Source organism: Phyllobates terribilis, unplaced genomic scaffold, assembly GCF_046119375.1.
Source record: "Phyllobates terribilis strain yellow unplaced genomic scaffold, ASM4611937v1 Scaffold_3__8_contigs__length_932513732, whole genome shotgun sequence".
NCBI lineage: Eukaryota > Metazoa > Chordata > Amphibia > Anura > Dendrobatidae > Phyllobates > Phyllobates terribilis.
The window spans coordinates 584,641,940-584,664,765 of record NW_027362763.1 but is presented as its reverse complement, the minus strand read 5'-3'; the positions used below and the strand labels follow the sequence as shown (position 1 = coordinate 584,664,765).

General features: G+C 48.5%; 1 protein-coding gene across 1 annotated transcript in view; it reads left to right on the top strand.

Moving 5' to 3' along the window:
* Window positions 1-22,826, top strand: part of CAPN9 (calpain 9) — a 475,752-nt gene that overhangs the window by 128,199 nt on the left and 324,727 nt on the right. The window lies entirely within an intron of this gene.

Below are 22,826 nucleotides of genomic sequence, written 5' to 3'. Positions count from 1 at the left end.
CACCTGTGGTTTCCGGTAATGGTTACCGGCGCTGCTGCAGACCTCCGGGGGTGATGAAATGGCAGCTGGGATGTTTCTGCTCCCCACAGGCGGAGGGGACCCCCGGGGCAGAGTTGATGGAAGGGATGCAGGTGAGAGATGGCCAGGTCAAGGGGAATGACGGACACGCACACAGGGGGTTCGCTTCAGTACCTTTACTGGTGTAACGGCAGGTATGGTCCAGGGTACTTGCTAGGAAGGGTGCACTTCAGGACTTCTCCCCAGTGAGCGAGTATAAGGCCTCCTGATCCGTGTCTCCCTCTCTCTAAGCTTCTAGCCAGCCTGGAACTTGGCCTAGCTTCTGTGTTGTGTTGCTCTCTCACCTGACCGCTTGGTAGTAGGGCCTCTCTTTGGCAACCACTATCCCTGGATGCTGGGGCCTTTCTCCTCTCCTCTTTGCCTCCGGCCACACTCGGGGCCCTCAGAACACAGCAGCAGATGTGCTGCTTCTTCACTGGTCTAAGCGCCAGCACGCTCTCCTCAGACTTTTCTGACTGCCTAACTCCACCCTCCATATATATATATCCCTAACAGAGCTCCCTCTGGTGGTCTGAGGTGGAAGGCTGGAGGTGTCTGTTTGTAGTGAGGGCCTCTTGTGGAGAAGTCCGTCCATGCACCCTTTTGGGTCCTGTGTTACCTGTGGTAGCAAGGTGCCACATTCCCCCCTAGTACAATTCAGTACTCCTGTACTGAAGCATTTTAAAAGAGATCACAACAATAACAATAATAATAACAGCAATAACAATAACCATGTTACAGTAAGGTGTAACAAGGGTAACATGAGGGACCCGCCTGAAAACCCTCAACGTAGGCCCTGGGCGTGGCTACAGGGCATAGACAATCCAGATCCTGGACCTCGTCTTCAGCCACGCCAAACGGGTTTTTGTTCTGAGGTCTTTTTATATGCAACAAATAAGGGGTACTTTGATAAGTGCAACTATTTACAAGGAAAGTTTTTGGCTGCTCACAGTCCTCAGCCTACAAGTCTTTATACCCTTACGGGTAACTTAATGCACACATATTATTTGCAGTTCACATAATAAATAACAGTAACAATACCCAACTGGGTAACTATTTACAATGTAGGCACTTTTGTACTTATTCCGTATATGTGGCGCCCCTGAGGGTTCAGTCGCCACAGAGGTACTGCATCTCACCCAGAGGTGTGGTATCTCACTCTCAGGTAAGGAAGGAGTATGGCTCAGGACCCTAACACCTGCATTCACTACACCACATTTCCGGGGGACAGGGCGAGATTGCTCCTACGGGAGAGCACAGTCCCTGATCCCTGGCTGGAGTGGGGGGAACCACCTAGAGAGGGGGGAACCATGTAGTGGATGGGGTGGAGGAAGTAGATCCTGGGAGCACATGACAGAGAGTGTATAAAATAGAGACACCATCTTAGATCAGGGTTCACTCAGTCAGAGGAGGAGAAGTGAAGGAGCAGAGGCTCTGTATGAACTCTGCTCCAGAGGCGGGCCTAGCCTGTGAGGCCCAGGACTGAAGGAGAAGCAAGGAGGAGAGGGAGCAGGAAAAGCTCCAGGAACAAGAAGAGAAGGGACCCTAGGTGTACGGGCCGTGCAGAAAGCCACCCGTACGCCCGCTGCTACCAGGAGGTAGAGGGGTCAGGCCAGATAAGGGGAACCGGTCCCTCAACTAGCGGAGAAACAGCAAGGCTCAACTAGAGACCGGAGGCTGCAGCACTTTATGTACCGTAAGCCAAAAGTCCACACCAGTCTCACTAAGAAGGTAGCCACATAGGACCCAGGGGACGGAACACACGTCGCCCGCCAAGGCCCGAGGGTACCGGATAGAAGTGTCACTGGGTGTGGGGTGCAGGGAGAAGGCCAGAGAAAGGACACACAGAAGGGGGTCCTGTTAAATACTCCGGAGTTACCTGGGGGTCAGCTGAACCCCTCACTGAGTGAGCAGAGAACGACGTGGGCCGTTACATGGGTCCCTGTAACAAGAACTGCAACAACTGTGAGTAAAGATCTTGGGACTGCATCACACGGACTCTGTGTTCATTACTGACTCCCTGCACTACAACCACCATCATCCACCCACACTGCCCTGAAGCTATACTCTTCCTGTGGGGAGTAATAATACCCTTGCTGCAATACCACCAGCTTCAGAGGACTGTTCCGCAGCGGCAGCCCCTATTAGCCGCACTCCACAGGTGGCGTAGTCGGACACTATATATAAAACCTACACACCTATACTACCCTTGGATTGACCACCCTGGGTCACTGACCGGGTCACCGCCACAGTGACTACAACCCCCAGCGTCTACCGGCCCGGCTCCGGGTACCCCACAGCCCAGGGGGCGCGTCATATACCTGGCAGGGATTTGGCCTTGTGTGCTGCGTGTGGATCTTGGTAGCACTGGGGTGGTACTGGTGTTTGTACATCCACTACCGCTAACCTTTCAGGTCTACGTGTAGGTAAGTCGTAAAACTGCCTCAATCTCTCTATGGGATTGGCAAGTGCACTGATCACTGGGCCTTCAGGCTCTGCCTCAACGGGTGATCCTGTTCTTACTGGGGACTCTTCCTGTTCCTGAGCAGGTTCTTCTAGGGCGCTTACAGGTTCTACTGGTGGTTGAGGTTCTTTTGGTTGCTGATAGAAGTGTATCACTGGTGTGATAACTGCTCCACCAAGTTGAGGCCAGTCCGCAGGGAAGTCTCCTAGAACTGTATGAAGTACATCTTCCTTGGGTTTCTCTGGTATTACAAGAGGTGCTTCTTCTTCCAGTGTCTTCAGTAGACCTGGGCACAATTTCAAGTGGTCTCTTGAGACTGTTGCGGTCGTCTTACCTCCATCCTTACTGTTCAGGCAGGTTTTACTGTTGTCAATTCTGGAGTTTAACACGGTGTAGGGCTCTCTTTCCCACTGGTCATTGAGCTTGTGACCTCTTCTTTTCCGCTTTAGCACTATTTCTCCAGGTGCCAAGGGTTCTGCTGGTGCATGTTTATTGTACTGTTCTGCTTGCCTTTCCCTCACCTTGTTTAGACTGTCTTTGACACAGGCCTGTACTTTCCTGTACTGCTCTTGCCGACTTGTGTCCCAATCTTCAGTAGACATATCTGCAGTAGGTTTTACCACTCCGAGCTCCAAGTCTATGGGCAATTTTCCAGGTCTTGCTCTCATAAGGTACGCTGGGGTACAATTTGTAGAACTCACAGGTATGTGGTTATACAGGTCCGATAGGTCAGGTAGCTTTTCTGGCCACTGGTTCCTTTCTTCTAAAGGTAGGGTTTTCAGCAGGTCTATGACGATGTTATTCATTTTCTCGCACATACCGTTGGTTTGCGGATGATATGGCGTAGTCCGGATCTTCTTGCATCCATATAGGTGACAGAATTCCTTGAATAGCTCAGCTTCAAAAGCAGGGCCTTGATCTGTTAGCACCTTGTCAGGATATCCATTTGGTCTGCAAAAGTAGGCTTGAAACGTTCTTGCTGCAGTTTCTGCTGTCAGATCCTTGACAGGGGCTACCACCAGGAACCGGGAATAGTGATTCACCATGGCCAGGGCATAGGAGTAGCCTGATCTGCTGGGTGACAGTTTGACGTGATCCAGAGCGACAATCTCCAGGGGTTGGGTTGTTTTGATGGACTGCAAGGGTGCTTTCTGGCTGCCGTAGTCTTTCCTTCTGAGGCTACAGGGCCCACAATTCTGGCACCACCTTTCTATGGAACTCTGCATTCCAATCCAATAGAACCGGTCCTTCAGCAGGGTTTCCAGCTTCTTCCAGCCAAAGTGACCTGCCTGGTCGTGGTAGGCCTCTAACACCATCTGGATATCTGTCCTAGGTACAACAATCTGCCACACCATTTCATGGGTCTTGGGGTTGACATACCTTCTGCACAGCTTCTCTCTGTAGATGAACAGCCGGCTTCTCTCATTCCACAAGTGTTTGGCTTGTGGGGGAGCATTCTTCTCCAGGTGAGAACCTTCTTGGGTTATCAGTGTTTTGATGAGGCTGACAACCGGGTCACTGTCCTGGGTTTCCTTCCAGCAGTGATGAGGTAGAGGGTTTGGCGTCTTCTGGAAGCATGCTGCTCGTGGACCATTCCATTTCTGTGGAAAGCATGTAGTTCAATTTCTTCGAGATCATCCACTTCATCCTCGGTGTCCGACTGGTGGGGCATTCTCGACAAGGCATCAGCATTGGTATTCTTGTGACCTGCCCGGTACTTGATTGTGAACTGATAATTCGACAGTCTGGCCCCCAACGCGGTTCCATGGCTCCCAACCTGGCTGTCTCCAGATGTGTCAAGGGATTATTGTCGGTAAAGGCTGTGAACTTAGTTGAGGCTAGGTAATGCTTGAATCTTTCAGTTATAGCCCAGACCTAGGCCAGCAACTCCAGCTTGAAGGAACTGTAATTCTCCGGATTCCTCTCAGTAGGGCAAAGCTTCCTACTGGCATAGGCAATTACCTTCTCTCTGCCGTTTTGCTTCTGGGACAACACAGCTCGCAGTCCCTCGTTGCTGGCGTTGGTATACAACAGGAAAGGCTGGCTTTAGTCAGGGTAAGCCAGGATTTCTTCACCAGTTAGGACTTCCTTCATTACTGCAAAGGATTCAGCCTGTTCCTTACCCCACTGGAATGGAGGATTTTTACCTCTCTTGGACTGTCCCACCAGGAGATCTTTTAAAGGTGCTGCCTTTTTGGTGTAATCCTTTATGAACCTCCGGTAGTACCCGAGCAGTCCCAAAAACTGACGTACTTCCTTGATGTTTCTCAGTTCAGGCCACTTCTGGATGGCAGTGACCTTCTCCGGGTCCGGTGCTACTCCCTCTGAGCTGACTACGTGTCCCAGGTACTGAACCTTCTGCTTGAGCAGGTGTCATTTAGAAGGTTTTAGTTTCATCCCATAACGGGACAATGCCTCAAATACCTCCACCAGGTGCTTTAGATGGTCTTCATACGTCCTCGAGTACACGATAACGTCATCCAGGTATAGCAGCACTGTCTCAAAGTTCCGGTGTCCTAAGCAACACTCCATCAGCCTCTGGAACTTCCCGGGGGCGTTGTAGAGCCCAATCGGCATACTGTTGAACTCGCATAATCCCATCGGGGTGGTGAAGGCTGTCTTCTCCCTGTCTTCCTCAGCAACAGAGACTTGCCAGTACCCACTAGTGAGATCCAATGTAGAGAAGTAATTGGCAGATTTTAGTGCAGCCAGGGATTCCTCTATACGGGGCAAAAGGTATGCATCTTTATGTGATATTCGATTAATTTGTCTATAATCTACACACATCCTCATGCTACCGTCCTTCTTTCTGACCAGGACCAGAGGAGCTGCCCAGGGGCTACAGCTATCCCTTACTACCCCTGCCTTTTTCATGTCATGCAACATTTCCTTGGCTTTTTGGTAATGTGCTGGTGGTAAGGGTCTGTAACGCTCGTTAATGGGTGGATGGTTACCGGTGGGTATGTGGTGTTGTACCCCTTTAACCCTTCCAAAATCAAGTGGCTGTTTACTAAACACTTGTTCATATTCCTGAACCACTCTGTAAACACCGTGTTTTTGATGGACAGGAGTGGCGTCAGTTCCAACATGGAGCTGTTGACACCAATCCTCCAGCTGAGCTTCGAAGTCATTGTCCTCCACTTTGTCTGGTGGGGTCAAGGATTCCGCTGTGTGTATGGCATCATCATTCACAGTATACAGTCGGGCAACCGTGGCGTATCGTGGCAATTTAACTTCCTCCTCCCCAAAATTTAGGAGACGTACAGGTATCCTTCCATTGAGTACATCAACTACCCCTCTAGCAGTTAAAAGTGTAGGTCTGTGTTCAGAACTGATGGGCTCCACTACCGCCTGGTAGTTCTGTCCCTTGAGACCTATTGCTTCCCTACACCAAATCAGCATTTTACTCATTGGGGGAATCACAATGGGTTACATTACCAATCTCACCACCTATTAGCTTTACCTGTTGCTGGTACAGGAGGGCTCAAATTTCTTTCTGGAGCACCTTCCTCTGCCCTGGTTTGGCAGTGTCAGCAATCTGTTGGAGTAAAAACAACACTTCTCCCAAACAGTTACCAACAATATTTGTACCAAGTATCATATACGGATTTGTATCACCAGGGTTAGATTCTATGACAATTAGTCCTTGGTACTTTAGTTCCACTCTGCCCACGTCCTTAACCCCTACTAGGTTATGAGGAAGGCCGTTAGAGGCATACACAGAGAGGTTCGGGGCTGGCGGGTGGAGTTCATCGATGGACCAGTACCATTTGTAGAGGACATCAGGTATGATGGTTACCTGTGAGCCGGTGTCCAATAATGCAGGTGTTGCTATGCTGTCCAGCACAATGGACAGGAAAGGCCTTCCTCCTACAAACTGGTCATACCAGCTTGATGGGCCTGATTGATATACTCCTGGGTGTCGGCCCTTGGCTCCAGGGTTTGCCCGTTTAAAGGACAGTTCCGCGCGGTAAAGCCTGCCTTGTGGCAACGGTAGCAGATGAAGTCTCCTGGAGGGTGACATTGGTCGTTGGTCCTCCCACGAGGTGTTGTCCTCCTTCTTCTCCTCGTCCAGGGGACATCTTCAGGACAGTCGGCGAGTAGGATCCTTCCTTCCGGCTCGGGCTCCGTCTGTAGCTGCAGGGTGCTCAGGACAGTGGCCAGGGTTTTACTTAGCTGACGCACTTCAGAGCGCAGGCTGTCCAGCTCGCTAGGGGGCACTGTTTGCATTTTTGTTTCAGACGTTAATGAAGGAGCAGTGGGTGCTGCGGGCACTGGGGTGGCCCCACCCTGGTAACGCTGGATAGCAGTATCTGATGGTTCCAGGGACTGCAGACCCTTAATAGCCATGTCTTTCAGGGCGTCAAAGGTGGTATTTGGATGATCTAAGGCCCACCACCATACGGTTCTGCTCTCCTCCTGAGACCTCAACCCCCAGATGAACTGTTCTGTCAGCATTTTGTCCTCACCATGTATGCTGGCTGGACTAACCTGTTTCAGGGCCCGCAGGGCTTCCTGTAAGCGCCAGGCATAGTCCCGGATACTGTCCTCAGGTTTCTGGGTACAGTGGTAGAACCTCATCCGGAGAACTGTCTCATTGCGGTTTTCAAAGACAGTTTGCAGTCTCTTAAAGATAATGGATACCGATTCCTGGTCTGCGGCTGGCCAGGTTTCAACTTCCCGCTCTGTGGCACCAGTCAATTGTCCCAGCACAACAGCGGCCCTCTGTTTACCAGTCATTGAATACATGTCCAATACACCGCATATCTTTCTCTTGAATCCAGACAGATTGTCTGGTTTGCCATCATACTGCGGAAGCCATTTTGCTCCGGGGTAGTACGGCAGGGCCATGGGCATGACTGGAATCATGACCCCTGCTGGTGGGGCGGCTGCTCCGGCCTGAGCAGCGCCGGGCACAAGTTGAGCATCAGGAGCGTTAACCGGTGCTCCGGGGTTTTGCTGGTCGTCGGCCATGGTTGCGCCCCCCTAGTGAACCGTAGCCTACCTCCTTTACTTTTGATCGGGTAGGCCGCAGCTCCGCAGGCGACAGTCTCTTTCCAGGACCTTGCGTTTCCCTCGCGGCTGACGTCCGAGCGTGCGCTTGACGACGGTCTCCTTCCAGGACCTGACGCTTCCTGGTTCGGCGTTGAGGCGCGAGGCGGGGCCTGGGCTTCGCGCGCAACCAACAGTCACGCCTCTCTGGTTCCTGCGGTTACGCCCCTCTTCTTCTCACGCGGCGAGACGTGGTAATGGCGGCAATGTTCACCACAGTTTAAACACAGTTCAATTACGGCACACAGTACCCGGTGGCAACGGGCACAAAATCCTGTTTGTGATGCCAGGAAGAGAGATGTGTCACCCATGGGGATATAGGGGACTCTGTACCCGGGCCTTTTACCTTCTTTGTAGGATGTCACGGCAGTCGGCTCCCGGGCCCGTACTCTGAGGTCTCTCTTGAAAAAGGGGTTTGTTTCGTGACGCCACCTGTGGTTTCCGGTAATGGTTACCGGAGCTCCTGCAGACCTCCGGGGGTGATGAAATGGCAGCTGGGATGTTTCTGCTCCCCACAGGCGGAGGGGACCCCCGGGGCAGAGTTGATGGAAGGGATGCAGGTGAGAGATGGCCAGGTCAAGGGGAATGACGGACACGCGCACAGGAGGTTCGCTTCAGTACCTTTACTGGTGTAACGGCAGGTATGGTCCAGGGTACTTGCTAGGAAGGGTGCACTTCAGGACTTCTCCCCAGTGAGCGGGTATAAGGCCTCCTGATCTGTGTCTCCCTCTCTCTAAGCTTCTAGCCAGCCTGGAACTTGGCCTAGCTTCTGTGTTGTGTTGCTCTCTCACCTGACCGCTTGGTAGTAGGGCCTCTTTGGCAACAACTATCCCTGGACGCCAGGGCCTTCGTGGCTCCTAGTCCTGTTATTGCTGGTAGCTTCAGGATGCTTTCCTTATCATAAAACCCTCCGATAAGGGAGGGAACATAGTGCTTCTAGATTGTGATCAATATGTTTCTATGTGTATGAATATTCTTTCAGATGCCATGACATATCAGGTATTACAGGGTGATCCTACATCTGCTTTTATGAGGACCTTATCTGACATTCTGCAACAAGCTAGACAAAATAATCTGATTTCATTTAGTGAACTGAATTTTCTGCTTCCAAAATTTCCTGTGATTGCAACTTTTTATGCCCTTCCTAAGGTTCATAAGGGCTATCCACCATTGAAAGGGAGGCCAATAGTTTCAGGTGTGGATACATTGAGTCAAAACTCAAGCATCTATCTTGATCAGATGCTTAGATCTTTTGTTACAGCTCTCCCATCCTATCTGAGAAACACAACAGATTTATTAACAAAATTGGATGACATTACAGTTGATCCTTGTACTATTTTGGTTTCCATAGACGTGGAGGCATTGTATTCTAGTATCCACCATACGGCTGGTCTGATGGCAGTGGAGTCCTTTTTGAAAACAAGGGGAAACCACTTGATCCCACACAACGAATTCATTCTTCGGTTGCTTGATTATGTTCTTACGCATAATTTTTTTCTTTTTCATGGGAGATTCTACCACCAGCTTAGGGGCACAGCGATGGGGAGCCCCTGTGCCCCCACTTATGCTAATTTGCTCCTTGGCTGGTGGGAGGACAACATAGTCTTTGGGGATGAGGATGTCGTCGGGGGCCCCCACATTCAATTTTGGGGCCGATACATTGACGACATCCTCGTCCTCTGGACTGGAGATGAGGAGTCCTTCATTGGGTTCATACAGCGCCTCAATGAAAATGATTTGGGCCTTAAATTTACTTATGAGATAGGAGGTAAAAAGATTGCCTTTTTGGATGTTATAATATCAATTGATGAATCTGGCTCATTGAGATCATCTATCTTTAGAAAACCATCAGCAGCAAATAGCCTATTAAAATGGGATAGTTATCATCCGGTTCCTTTGAAACAAGGGATCCCTAAAGGCCAGTTCTTAAGATTAAGGAGAAATTGCTCCTCTACCCCTGACTATTTTCATAAGGCTAGGGACCTTAAGGACCGTTTTTCTGATCGGGACTATCCAACAAGGGTGATCAATAGAGCATTTAATCATGTCTTTAAACAGGATAGATCTAAATTACTGGTGTCTCACTCCAGGCCCGAACAGACCTCCCTTACTAGGCTAATTGGAACATATGATGATCAACATCCTAGGATTATGACAATCCTGAGAAAATATTGGGGTATCTTGAGGACAGATCCGGATGTTTCCAAATGGATTGCAGACTATCCCTCTGTCACCTTTAGGAGAGGCAGATCTGTCAAAGATCACCTAGTACATAGTCACTTTGTGCCCCCCAAGAAGGAGGGGACCTGGTTGGATAGGAGGTCTACTGGTACTTTTAGATGTGGACAGTGCACTTATTGTCGTTATGTCTCCATCTCAGATACATTTGTGAGCTCTGTAACTGGACGCACCTATAGGAACAAACATTTTGCTAATTGTAAAACAATAGGTGTCGTCTATGTATGTACGTGCACTTGCCCAAAAGACTATGTGGGAAAAACCAGAAGACAATTTAAAGTACTTATTGGTGAACACTTAGGTGACATCCGAAACAAGCGAGATACTCCTCTAGCGAAACACGTCAATACACACCATGGAGGTGATTTAAATTCTATTACATTTCGTTCTATTGAAGTGGTGAGTCCCTCAGTGCGACAGGGGGACTGGGATAAAAGAATTCTGCAGCGGGAGTCCAGATGGATTTTCTGGCTCGAATCTCTGAATCCCGGGGGTATTAATGAACAGTTAAGCTTTTCTAGCTTTGTATAGCCTTACTGTTGTTTCAATTAGCCTTACGGATAAAAATCCTGATCAGCCTTTTTTATATATCTACAGATAGTCCCGGTGTGTGTATTCACCATACTGGTGGATTGTAATACTGGCTTAGTTACTCACACATAAGTGGATAATATGCTACCTATTCCCCCCCCCCTTTTTATTTGGGGATGGATGCACATCTTTTTAATTATGGTGGAATATTCAGCTCATCTTGTGATTTTCCAGGTCTATTGTTTTGTGGTAGTGATTGTCTCTTGCATGTTCCCGTTGAACTGAGAGTAGCGGTATCCTCCATGCAGATAGTGAAACGCAGTCTGCGTTCCACCTGGTGGTTCCAGGAAGTGACGTAAAAAGCGGGAGGATACGTACTTTGCTTACGCATTCTTCGTACGATCCCTTAGCTAATACCCTGGGCTACGCAATCGGAAATGACGTATTACGTTGGGACCGGAAGTGATGTTAAACACGGTGGTACGCTAGTTTCTTAAAGCTTGCGTCTCGTAGTCAGGGTAACGCTGGGATTGATCACAGGTGAAATTAATCTCGTGGCACATGGCATTCCACAGATATATAGGGATGAATCCCACCATTGAACATGCGGTTGGACTCCGGTATACAAGGAGCTATTATGCGGGCATCTTTTATGGCTCATCTCCTCTAATATTTCTTGTCCCCTGATGAGACCCACATTGAGGAGGGGGTGAAACGCGTAGGGACGAAGGGACTAATCCTAAGGAATAACTTTACTGCTGATGATTTTACACCAGTCTGAGGGACCTTGAAAATTGATGCCTGGAGTGCTGTTACTATTTTGGGGAGTTCTGAATTGTGGATTGACTATATTCAGTTATGTATATAAAAAAGGACATTTAATGGACACCACTCAAGGCACTGTGTGAATCTCAGATGGACTAGAGATTAAGATAAGTGTATTACTATTTCTTATTTGGTCTGACTAGTACACATTTTTACCTATTCCAGTGGGTTGGGACAAAGGGATTAATTATAACCTTATTTGCGGATGACTTTACACCAGTCTGAGGAACCTTATAATATTGATGTCTGGAATATTGCTATTATAGCTTTGGGAAATTTTGAATTGTGGATTGACTACATTTAGTCATTGTACTAAAGGCCAACTAATTGATATCATTTATGGCATTGCTTGAATCCTAGTTTGATTGGGGATGAAAATATTCTTAATATTTTTTTCGGACTTGCTCTGACTGGTACACATGTCTATCTATTTATATTAGTGGGCTACTGTAAATCAAAAACCTTCTATTTGTGCAACTATATCTATTTTTGCCCACTCCCCACTGATATGGTATTGTTGTAATTTTTTATATTGAGCATGTCAATTATGACATGAATAGTCTACAATTGGTCCATTTATATGTATGTGTGTGGCATCTTTTGACTGTGTAGGGATACCTAGGGAAAGGAGAGGGACAGCCTCCGAGGAGCGGGGACACCATCTGAACCTTAGGGTGAAAAACACTCCGCTGTTAGGTAGGGAGAGGAATCTTATTAGGTGCTATCCAGGGTAAGTTTGTCTGAATTAATTGCTAATTTCATATTATATTCTCCTTACATGGTATCCTGTTTTTGAGATATATGTGTAGTTTTTTCTCACTTGTACTATAGAGTACACTTTTAAGGATAATTATTAAAAGTTAATTTTTATAGGGTATTTTTTCTGTCTATGGTTCTCTAGCTTCAGGATGATAACCAGGGGTCTGGAAGCCTCCTTGTATGCCGGTTGTCCCTACTGGGTATAGAGGACCCTGTAGGTGCAGACCCGGTGTCCGGATTATGTCTTGGGGTGAGCCTGTGATGCTCCTCTGCCCCCTTAACTCCTTTCTCCTCTCCTCTTTGCCTCCGGCCACACTCGGGGCCCTCAGAACACAGCAGGAGACAAGCTGCTTCTTCACTGGTCTAAGCGCCAGCACGCTCTCCTCAGACTTTTCTGACTGCCTAACTCCACCCTCCATATATATATATATCCCTAACAGGGCTCCCTCTGGTGGTCTGAGGTGGAAGGGTGGAGGTGTCTGTTTGTAGTGAGGGCCGTCCATGCACCCTTTTGGGTCCTGTGGTTCCTGTTTTAGCAGGGTGCCACATTTTCAGCAAAATGGTGCTGAACAGTGCGGTATGGGCACACGCGTACTCCGGCGCCGCTCATCAAGAGAAAGCCAAGAGTGTGCAAAGCAGTCATCAAAGCAAAAGGTGGCTACTTTGAAGAACCTAGAATATAAGACATATTTTCAGTTGTTTCACACTTTTTTGTTAAGTATATAATTCCACATGTGTTAATTCATAGTTTTGATGCCTTCAGTGTGAATGTACAATTTTCATAGTCAAGAAAATACAGAAAAATCTTTAAATGAGAAGGTGTGTCCAAACTTTTGGTCTGTACTGTACATACATACATACATACATACATACATACATACATACATACACACACACACACACACACACACACACACACACACACACACATACATATATACATGCATGCATGCATACATACATACATACACACACACACACACACACACACACACACACACACGTACACACACATATTCAGTGTCGGACTGGGGTGTCTGGGGCCCACAGGAAGAACTGATCCTCGGGGCCCACCCTACAGCTATATGCAAATAAACCTAAACGGTCATATATTAGCTGGAAGCGCAAAACACAGCAAACCTACAAAGAATACTTCCATACAAGATCTCATTTAAATAGTTAATCTTTATTTGTATACAAAGAGATTATAAAAACAAATAAAGATATACTGCAGAATGAAAATGACTCACCCAGGGGGGATATATGGGGGAAACTCTGTACCCAGGCCTTTACCTCCTTGGGATTTTGCGGCAGTCGGCTCCCGGGCCCGTCCTCTGGGTCACTCTTTAAAAGGGGTTTTAGTGTTTTTGTTAACAGTTTGTCACGTGACGCTACCTGTGGTTTCTGGTAATAGTTACCAGCGCTGCTACAGACCTCCGGGGGTGATGAGATGGCAGCTGGGATGTTTCTGCTCCCCACAAGCGGAGCGGGGCCCCGGGGCAGAGTTGATAGATGGGATGCAGGTGAGAGATGGCCCGGTCGGGTCAGGGGGAATGACGGACACGCACACAGGGGATTCGCTTCACTACCTTTACTGGTGTAACGGCAGGTATGGTCCAGGGTACTAGCTAGGAAGGGTGCACTTCAGGACTTCTCCCTAGTGAGCGGGTATAAGGCCTCCTGATCCATTTCTTCCCCTCTCTAAGCTTCTGGCCCGCCTGGAACTTGGCCTAGCTTCTATGTTGCGTTGCTCTCTCACCTGACCGCTTGGTAATAGGACTTTTCCTTGGCAACCACTGTTTCTGGACGCCGGGGCCTTCGTGGTTCCTAGTCCTGTTACTGATGTTAGCTTCAGGATGACCAGGGGTCTGGAAGCCTCCTGGTATGCCGGTTGTCCCTACTGGGTATAGAGAACCCTGTAGGCGCGGACTCGGTGTCCGGATTGTGTCTTGGGGTGAGCCTGTGATGCTCCTCTGCCCCCTCAACTCCTCTCTCCTCTTGCCTCGGCCACACTCGGGGCCCTCAACACACACAGCAGCTCACGTGCTGCTCTCAGACTGCTCTCTGACTAAAGACTCACTGCCTAACTCCACCCTCCATATATATATATATATATATATATATATATATATATATATATATATATATATATATATATATATATATATATATATATATATATATATATATATATATATATATATATATATATATATATATATATATCCCTAACAGGGCTCCCTCTGGTGGTCTGAGGTGGAAGGGCGGAGGTGTCTGTTTGTAGTGAGGGCCTCTTGTGGAGAAGTCCATCCATGCACCCTTTTTGGGTCCTGTGGCACCTGTAGTAGTAGGGTGCCACAAAAACAGCTGGTATACAAAACCTATGTGTGTCACATGCATAGAATAAATCCAGATTTAATAACATATAGATATGTTCACTTATATGCAAAGAGACCTATATACACACACATGCCCCCTTGATATATACAGGTAAATATAAATAAGCCAATAAAAGTAAAACATCAGTAGAGAAAGAGCATGCACATTGCTGGAAGTTATAACTCCGCTATGCAGGAAAACGTCGGTTAAACATATTGCCTAGGTATTTGATTTGGTAAACAAAAGTGCGAGTGCAAGTATCAATAAATTCTAAGGCAACCATAAGTGCTTCTTAGTAAAGCAGATAAATATATATACAGATGTGAGGAGGTCCACACTATAGTTACCAGACATAGCCCTCTAACGTACGTTTCGCTTGTCTTGCTTCCTCAGAAAGGATACGTCCTCTAATGGGGATAAAAGCTCCACATTCTACTAATCTGTGCAGGTTCCAGCAGTCAGACCCTCACTAATCAGTAATTTGTTACTTAGCCTGTGGAGAGGTGATTACTTGTTTTCCTTGGAGAACCCCTGTAAGTGCATCTTGTTCCAAGTATTTAATCACTAATGGAAATAAAGAATCTTCTCCTAATTAATATCAGAGAGATCAAATGGTGGCCATACACAACACCAATCCACTATACCAACACCAATAGTACCACATACAAGGGAGAAATACTGCCATACCATGTCCAGACCACATATTACCATCACATAGTGACCGAATATTACTACATACAAGGGAGAAATACCGTGACACCCGTGACCAGACCACATATTCCCACCACATAGTGACCGAATAATACCACATACAAGGGAGAAATACCACCACACCGTGACCAGACCACATATTAACAGCATATAGCGTCAAAATAATTCCCCATCATTGCTTTCCCCATCTCCTCCATCATTGCTCTCTCCTACCTCCTCCATCATTGCTCTCTCCTACCTCCTCCATCATTGCTCTCTCCTACCTCCTCCATCATTGCTCTCTCCTACCTCCTCCATCATTGCTCTCTCCTACCTCCTCCATCATTGCTCTCCCCCACCTCCTCCATCATTGCTCTCCCCCACCTCCTCCATCACCATTGCCAGGCCATATCCCCCCCCACATCCTCCATCACCATGCCGTACATATCTCCTTCCACCTCCTCCATCACCACTGTATTAGTTAAAAAAAAAAACAACACTTACCCTCTCTGCTCTTTCCCCCGCACCATCGTCCTCGGCTTCCTGCCCAGCATCTTTCTCCCTGACACAGGCGCGCGCTGCATGGTGACGTCATCAAGCAGTGCGAGCCTGTGTCAGGGTGAAAGAAGCGGGCAGGAAGCTGCCATTTTCCTCCCGTCAGTAGCGGAGCGGGAGGGATCGCATCGTTCCCTGCCCACTGCACACTATGAGGGCAATCTGGCCATGGGCCCCCGGGAGCCTGGGGGTCCACGAAGCAGGCCAGATTGCCCTCATCAGCTGCACTGCAAGAGCCCCCCCTCCAACTTCGGACCCCGGTACAGGTGCACCGGAGGCCATGTTAACCAGCGGGTACTGTGCATCCTGCTCAGGGGCCTGCCAAGGACCCGGGCCCACCGGAGAATTCTCAGGTGTCCCAGTGCCCCAGTCCAACCCTGCATATATTGTAGTAAAGCCACCTGCACATAACCAAGCTAAGCTGACGAGAGTGGATTGTATTGTAGCTGGAGAGAGAGACAAGCCAGAATCTCTCTGTGAGAAGAGTCTGGACAGGCCGTGTGCACCAGACTACAAGTATCCATGGTTGCTACAAACAATAGCAGTTTTATTTCACCGAACTGGGACTAGCACAGCCGTGTACAGGGCCGCCATCAGGGCATTACGGCCCTTACTGCTGTATGGGGCCCGGTGAGCAGCAGTACAGAGGGGAGGCCCGCGCCCAGTCAGGGCCCCCCCTCTTGTGCTTCTGCTCACCGGGCCCCATGGTGTAATCAAATGGCGAGTGCCGGGGCGCTGAAGGCGGCGTACACCTCAGCGCTGTGTGCGAAGCTCCGCAGCCACGCAGCTCCAGCTCCTTCATTCTTCAACTGACTTCTGGTCAGGTAACAGCGCATATGCAATAATATCATCGCATATGCGTCGTCAACTGACCAGAAGTCCGGAGAAGTATGAAGTTACTTTCCCTCCATCCAGAGCCTGCTGCAGAGAAGCCGCCAGCGGCTTCCGCTGAATATGCTAATGAGCGTCACCATTTTTTTTTTCACATGCAGTCTTTCCTTATAGAGGTTAGTTTATGGGGAAAGGCTGCCGAAGAAATTGACATACTGTGGAAAGACGCACCGCATGTCAGTTTTCGCGGGTGTGCCGCAGATACATAGTAGACATGAAATTTTACAAATCCCATCCACTATGCTGTAACATCTGGCTGCTGCTGTTTGCACGCAGCGCAAGTGCGCTGCATCCAATCCGCATCGATTACTAATCGTGTGCACATATCCTGAGGGGGCAGGAGCTGCTTGGCTGTGGAGCTCCGGGAAAGCACATAGAGCTGTTGCCAGGACACCAGAAGCCAAGATGCGCTTGTAGATAATCGTTAGTGAGATAAATATGAGCAAACTTTTTTTCCCCCTTTTTCTTTCTAAAATGAATTAAATAAGTGAGGGAGGGGGGCTGCAAATGATGGAGCGAGGTGATGGAGTGAGGAGTGGGGGCTGCAAATGATGGTGTGAGGGTGCCCAAACCTCCGCCTTTGGGCAGAGGAGGGAATATGACAGAGTCACTGGTGAAGTATATGAGGGGAGATATGTTTCACTGCGACTGCTAGCCTTAGTGAACTGTACCTACAACTTTTCTCCAGCATGTTATATGTTGGGGGGTTAAAATCACCATTGTAAAAGTAGTGGTTTTGTGTGAATAATATTGAGAAGGACAGGAAGTCGTTAACCATATCTCCACCTCAGGGTGTGGCTGAGCAAGTTAAATGCTCAGTGACTGTTTTTTTTTTTTTCTCTGTTGTGAGTTTGGAGAAGGAAGTCTCCAGACTGTGGAACTTCAGCTCAGGATAAGCTGAAGTGTGCTGCAACTTAAGCGAAAACGTGCAACCTGCAAACGAAAACGTTCCTGAGTCTACTTCTGAAAGCAGCCGAGTGAGGAGTCTTACCACAGTTGGTGCAAGAGTGCATGCAAGATTCCAAGAACACGTGTACCTGCCACACAAAATGGTGGATGTCCTGGGTAAAGGATGTCAGCCAGCCAGAGATGTCCGGCAGCATGGAGGAGCTCATCAAGCACCTGACCCAAAGCCAGCAGCACATGCAGCAGCACTGGGAGAAGCAGCATGTACAGCAGGAGACAAATAAACTCCTGATGCAGCAGATCTAACAGCAGCAATGCCTAGTGGAACTCCTAGCGAGGAACGTTTGCAGCAGAGAAACCGCCCTTCCCCCAATTCCAGGTGATGTCTCATATGTCCGGAAGGCGGTAATGCAAGCTATGCAAAAGATGACCCCAGGTGATGATGTTGAGGCATTTTTGACTGCTTGAAAAGGTGGTAGAGCGAGAGAGGCTGCGGTCGGAGCAGTGGGCGGAGGTGCTGGCCCCCTAAGGCCTACTATGACCTGGCCCTACAGGATGAACAGGAGTATGCCAAGTTAAAGATAGAGATATTGGCACGCTCAGGAGTGGCTATGTCTGCCAGAGCACAAAGGGTTCGCCATTGAGTTTATGCTGGCGACAAACCCCCTCGCTCGCTGATGTTTGACTTGCTACATCTAGTCCAGAAATGGTTGCAGCAAGAGTGTTCCACTCCTGCCCAGATGGTCTAGCGTGTGGTGATGGACAGATTAATCCATTCCCGTCCCAGGCCAGTGCAGACTTGGGTTGCCCAGGGCGACCCTCGGAATGCGGATGACCTCGTGGGCCTGGTAGTGAGGTACCGAGTGGTCGAGAAATCCCTCAGAAAACCGGACATAGTCACTTCCCCATATTTGAGTTCCGAAAGGGGGGCAGGTTCACCACGTAAGGGGTCTAGAGTCACAAACGGGGGTCGTCTCAATTCCGCTGAGGGCCTTGCAAAGACTGTTAAGGGCATTGTCTGTTGACGTCATAATCCTGGACACGTAGCCGCCCGGTGCCATATGTTCCCTGAACCAATGGACTGCAGCCTAGGCCGACATTGTTCCTATTATGCCTATCCGGCCTGTAGTGTGGACGGTCAACCTGGTGAGGGGCCGCAGGCATGTGCCCTGTGCATTAATGGGGTGATAGTGCTTGGACTATTGGACTCTGGGAGTCTGGTGACCCTAATCAGTGCTACCCTTCCCTACCAAAACATTGGGCATTCGCTGCATACATGGGGACCCCAAGGACTGACCAGAGTAACTGTGGGAACAGACTGTGGTACCCAGTCCCATGAGGTCAGGGTGTTCAAGGACCTGATACATCCTGTCATATTACGGCGGGACTTTTCTTTATTTTGGGACTTGTGGAAAAGGGGGTCCGTATCAAGTTGCTAGGGCAAAAAACAGATCCCTCAGGGAGGAAACCCCATTGAAGACAAAGGTGGATGAGTTCCCCCTGTGTGTCCTTGCCAGGGAAGAGGACGAGACTGTGACTGAGGAGGCTGACCTCCCTGAGTTAGAGGTGTCCGGAGCGAACTTTGGGTCTGCTCAAGTTCGGGACTTGATCTTAAATGGGGCGTGGGACAATGTTACTGTCTGTAATGGGGTTGCTCAAGAGCCGGGGACAGATACCAGTTTCCCACACTTTGCAGTTCAGGGGGAATTAGTGTATCGGGTGACGAAACTAAAGGCTGGTGAGATAGTGGAACAGCTGTTAGTTCCAGGTCCATACCAATGGAGGGTATTATATATGGCCCATTCACATGTTCTGGGGGACACCTGGGGGTCGAGAAAACTCAGGAGAGGATACAGAGGAGGTTCTATTGGCCAGGGTGTTACCAGGAGATCCTAGATTATTGTAGGTACTGCCCCACCTGCCAGATAACCATGCCCTCCTCCCACTTCCATAGTCCTCTGGTCCCACTACCTGTAATAGAGGTCCCTTTTGAAAGGATTGCCATGGAACTCATGGGTGTCTTAGTTAAATTGGACCAGGGCCACCAATACATCCTGGTGGTCATGGACTATGCGACCCGGTACCTGAAGCAGTTCCACTAAGGAACTTGTTAAGTAAAAGTATAGCCAAGGAACTGGTCCATATTTTTGCCAGGACAGGTTTGCCAAAGGCGATTTTGACAGACCAAGGAACCCCCATCATGAGCAAAGTGATGAAGAAGCTGTGTAAGGTCCTTCAGATTGCCCAGCTACAGACCTCAGTTGACCATCTGCAGACACACGGCCTAGTGGAGTGTATTAAGAAGACTCAGGAAGGTCATTGAGAAGGATGGGTGAGACTGGGACTACCTGCTTTCGTTTCAGCTCTTCTCCGTCATGGAAGTTCATCAAGCCTCCACTGGCTTCTCTCAGTTCGTGCTCCTTTATGGTCAGCATCCAAGAGGACTCCTAGACATTGCCAAGTAAACCTGGGAGACTGAGGTCATGCCCACCGGAGCATCACTTTCGCCCAGTTGCAGGAGAGAATGGCGAAAGTGATGTCCATCGTGAAGGAACATCTCCAGTCGCAGGAAGCACAGACGAGAATGTATAACCAATCAGCGAGGATGAGGCAGATCCAGCCTGGGGATCGCGTTCTGGTGCTTATTCCCACCGTCGAGAGAAAGTTCTTAGCCAAGTGGCAAGGCCCATATGAGGTAGTGGAGAAACTCAGCGAAGTGAACTACAATGTCCACCAGCCTGGCCGAAGAAAGCTGCACCAAGTATATCATGTGAACTTGCTCAAGCCGTGGCGAGATCAAGAAATGCTGGGGGCTCCTTGCTTGGGAGCCAGCCCCAAAGTCTAAGTGGAGGACATCACGATAGCAGAGACTCTATCGCTGGCCCAGAAGCAACAGTGTAGAGAGCTGCTGCAACGGACCCGTGACCTCTTCTCGGAGTTGCCGGGGCGTACACAGGTGGTCTAGCATGACATGCTGACGGAAGCACATGTTAGGGTAAACCTTAAGCCCTATAGGATTCCTGAAGCACGCCGTGAGGTGATCTCAACCAAGGTGAAGAGGATGCTGGACCTCTGTGTGATAGAGGAATCAAAGAGCTAATGGTCAAATCCCATCGTTCTTGTGCCAAAGCCCAATGGGGAGTGGAGGTTTTGCAATGACTAACTCCGGCTGAATGAGGTACCCAAGTGTGACTCATACCCTATGCCCCGGGTCAATGAACTCATCGAAAGGCTTAGACCTGCGAGGTATATTACCACCCTCGACCTGACAAAAGGCTACTGGCAGATCCTCATGTCCCAGAGAGCTAAGGAGAAGACTGCTTTCTCAACACCTGATAGATGTTTTCAATACACTCTAATGCCTTTCGGACTTCAGGAGGCCCCAGCCACCTTCCACAGGGCCATGGATCGGATCCTCGCCCCACATAAGAAGTATGCCACAGCCTACCTTGATGACATTGTTGTCTTTATCCCAGACTGGGCTAGTCATCTACCAAAGGTACAGGCGATTCTGGATGCTCTGATGAAGGCGAGATTTACTATAAATCTGAAAAAATGTGCCATTGGAAAGGAGGAGGCCAAGTACTTAGGCTATGTCAAAGGGAGAGGTGAAATTAAGCCACAAGTCAATAAAGTCAAGGCAATCAAGAACTGGCGGTAACAGCTCTCCAAAAAGCAGGTGAGAGTGTTTCTTCTCAAGGGTACCAAATTAACGATGGCGAAATGGACGGCTGAAATGGAGACGGTGTTCCAACAGCTGAAGCTGGCACTGTGTAAGTAGCTGGTCCTGGTCGCACCAGACTTTAATAAAGAATTTGTCGTCCAGACAGACGCTTCAGAAGTTGGCCTAGGAGCCGTGCTGTCCCAAGAGATAAACGGTGGAGGGCATTCCATCCTGTATCTGAGCAGGAAGCTATAACTACGCTATAGTAGAGAAAGAATGCTTAGCCATAAAATGCGCCATAGATACGCTAAGATATTACCTACTAGACCAGAAGTTTAAACTGGTGTCAGACCATGCCCCTTTGAGATAGTTGAGGGAAAAGAAGTGTAAGAATGCCCGGGTGACTAGGTGGTTCTTAGGTCTCGAGGACTTTAATTTACACATGTAGCCTAGACCCGGGAAGTAACACAGTAACGCTGATGCCCTCTAGAATTCCCTGTTTGGTGTCTGAAGGTGCCCAAACCCCCAGCTTTGGGCAGAGGAGGGGAATATGTGACAGAGTCACTGGTGATATATGTGAGGGGAGATATGTTTCACTGCGGCTACTAGCTTCAGTGAACTAAACCTACAAATTTACTACAGTATGTTATGTGTTGGGGGTTAAACCACCATTTTAAAGGGGAGTGTTTTTTGTGAATGGCATTGAGAAGGACAGGAAGTCATTCACCATATCTCCACCTCATGGTTTGGCTGGGCAAGTTAAATGCTCAGTCACTGTTTATTTTTTCTCTGTTATGAGTTTGGAGAAGGAAGTCTCCAGACTGTGGAACTTCAGCTCAGGAGGAGCTGAAGTGTGCTGCAACTTAATCTGGCGAATCTCACACACATATGGATTGTGCCATTGTTTATCTTTTGTTTTGCCATAATGCCAGCAAGGCTATGGTTAATTTGCTGGACCTGCAGTGCTTTGTTCCGTTTTAAATAAAACTGCAGAAGAAAAAGTTCCTGAGTTTACTTCTGAAAGCAGCCGAGTGAGTTGTCTTACCGCAATACATGGCTGGCTTCAGACTTTCGTGGGCCCTAGGTGAAAGGATGTCAATGGGCCCTTTTAACACATACCACGATTCATGATGCACAGATACGGTGGAGAAATATAACTATACAACACAGACATGAGTACACAAACACAGTACACAGACATGCGCATGCACACATACACACACGATACGCAGACATGCACATACATACACTACACAGACATGGACACACACAAAATAGGCAGACATGGGCAGATATGCACACACGCTTGCACATGGTACGAAGATATGCACACATACAATACGCAGACATGCACACACGTTTTTACATGGTACACAGATATGAATACATACAATACGCAGACATGCAAACGAAGATACACACATATACAAATATATACACAGACACACAGACAGGCATATGTACATATACATATTTGAAGACAAAATAACAAAAATACATATAAACAGACACACATATACACAGTCATACACACGCATGCATAGATATACACATCATACATATGCCCACATGCAGACACATGAGAAATATTTTTAACATGGGGAACCAGGCAACAAGCCTTGCTCACCTCTCCCTGGCTTATCTCCAGTCCAGCTTCTCTGGCATGTGGCTGTGCAGGGCGCGCTGCTTGATGGCCGTCACTTTGACATGGCCACGGTGCACACAGTGCACTGTACAGCTATGTCTGCTAGTAGTGACGCGGTCGGGTTGGCACTGCAAATTTAATTTTGCTTGTGTGTCGGCCTGGCCAGTTCA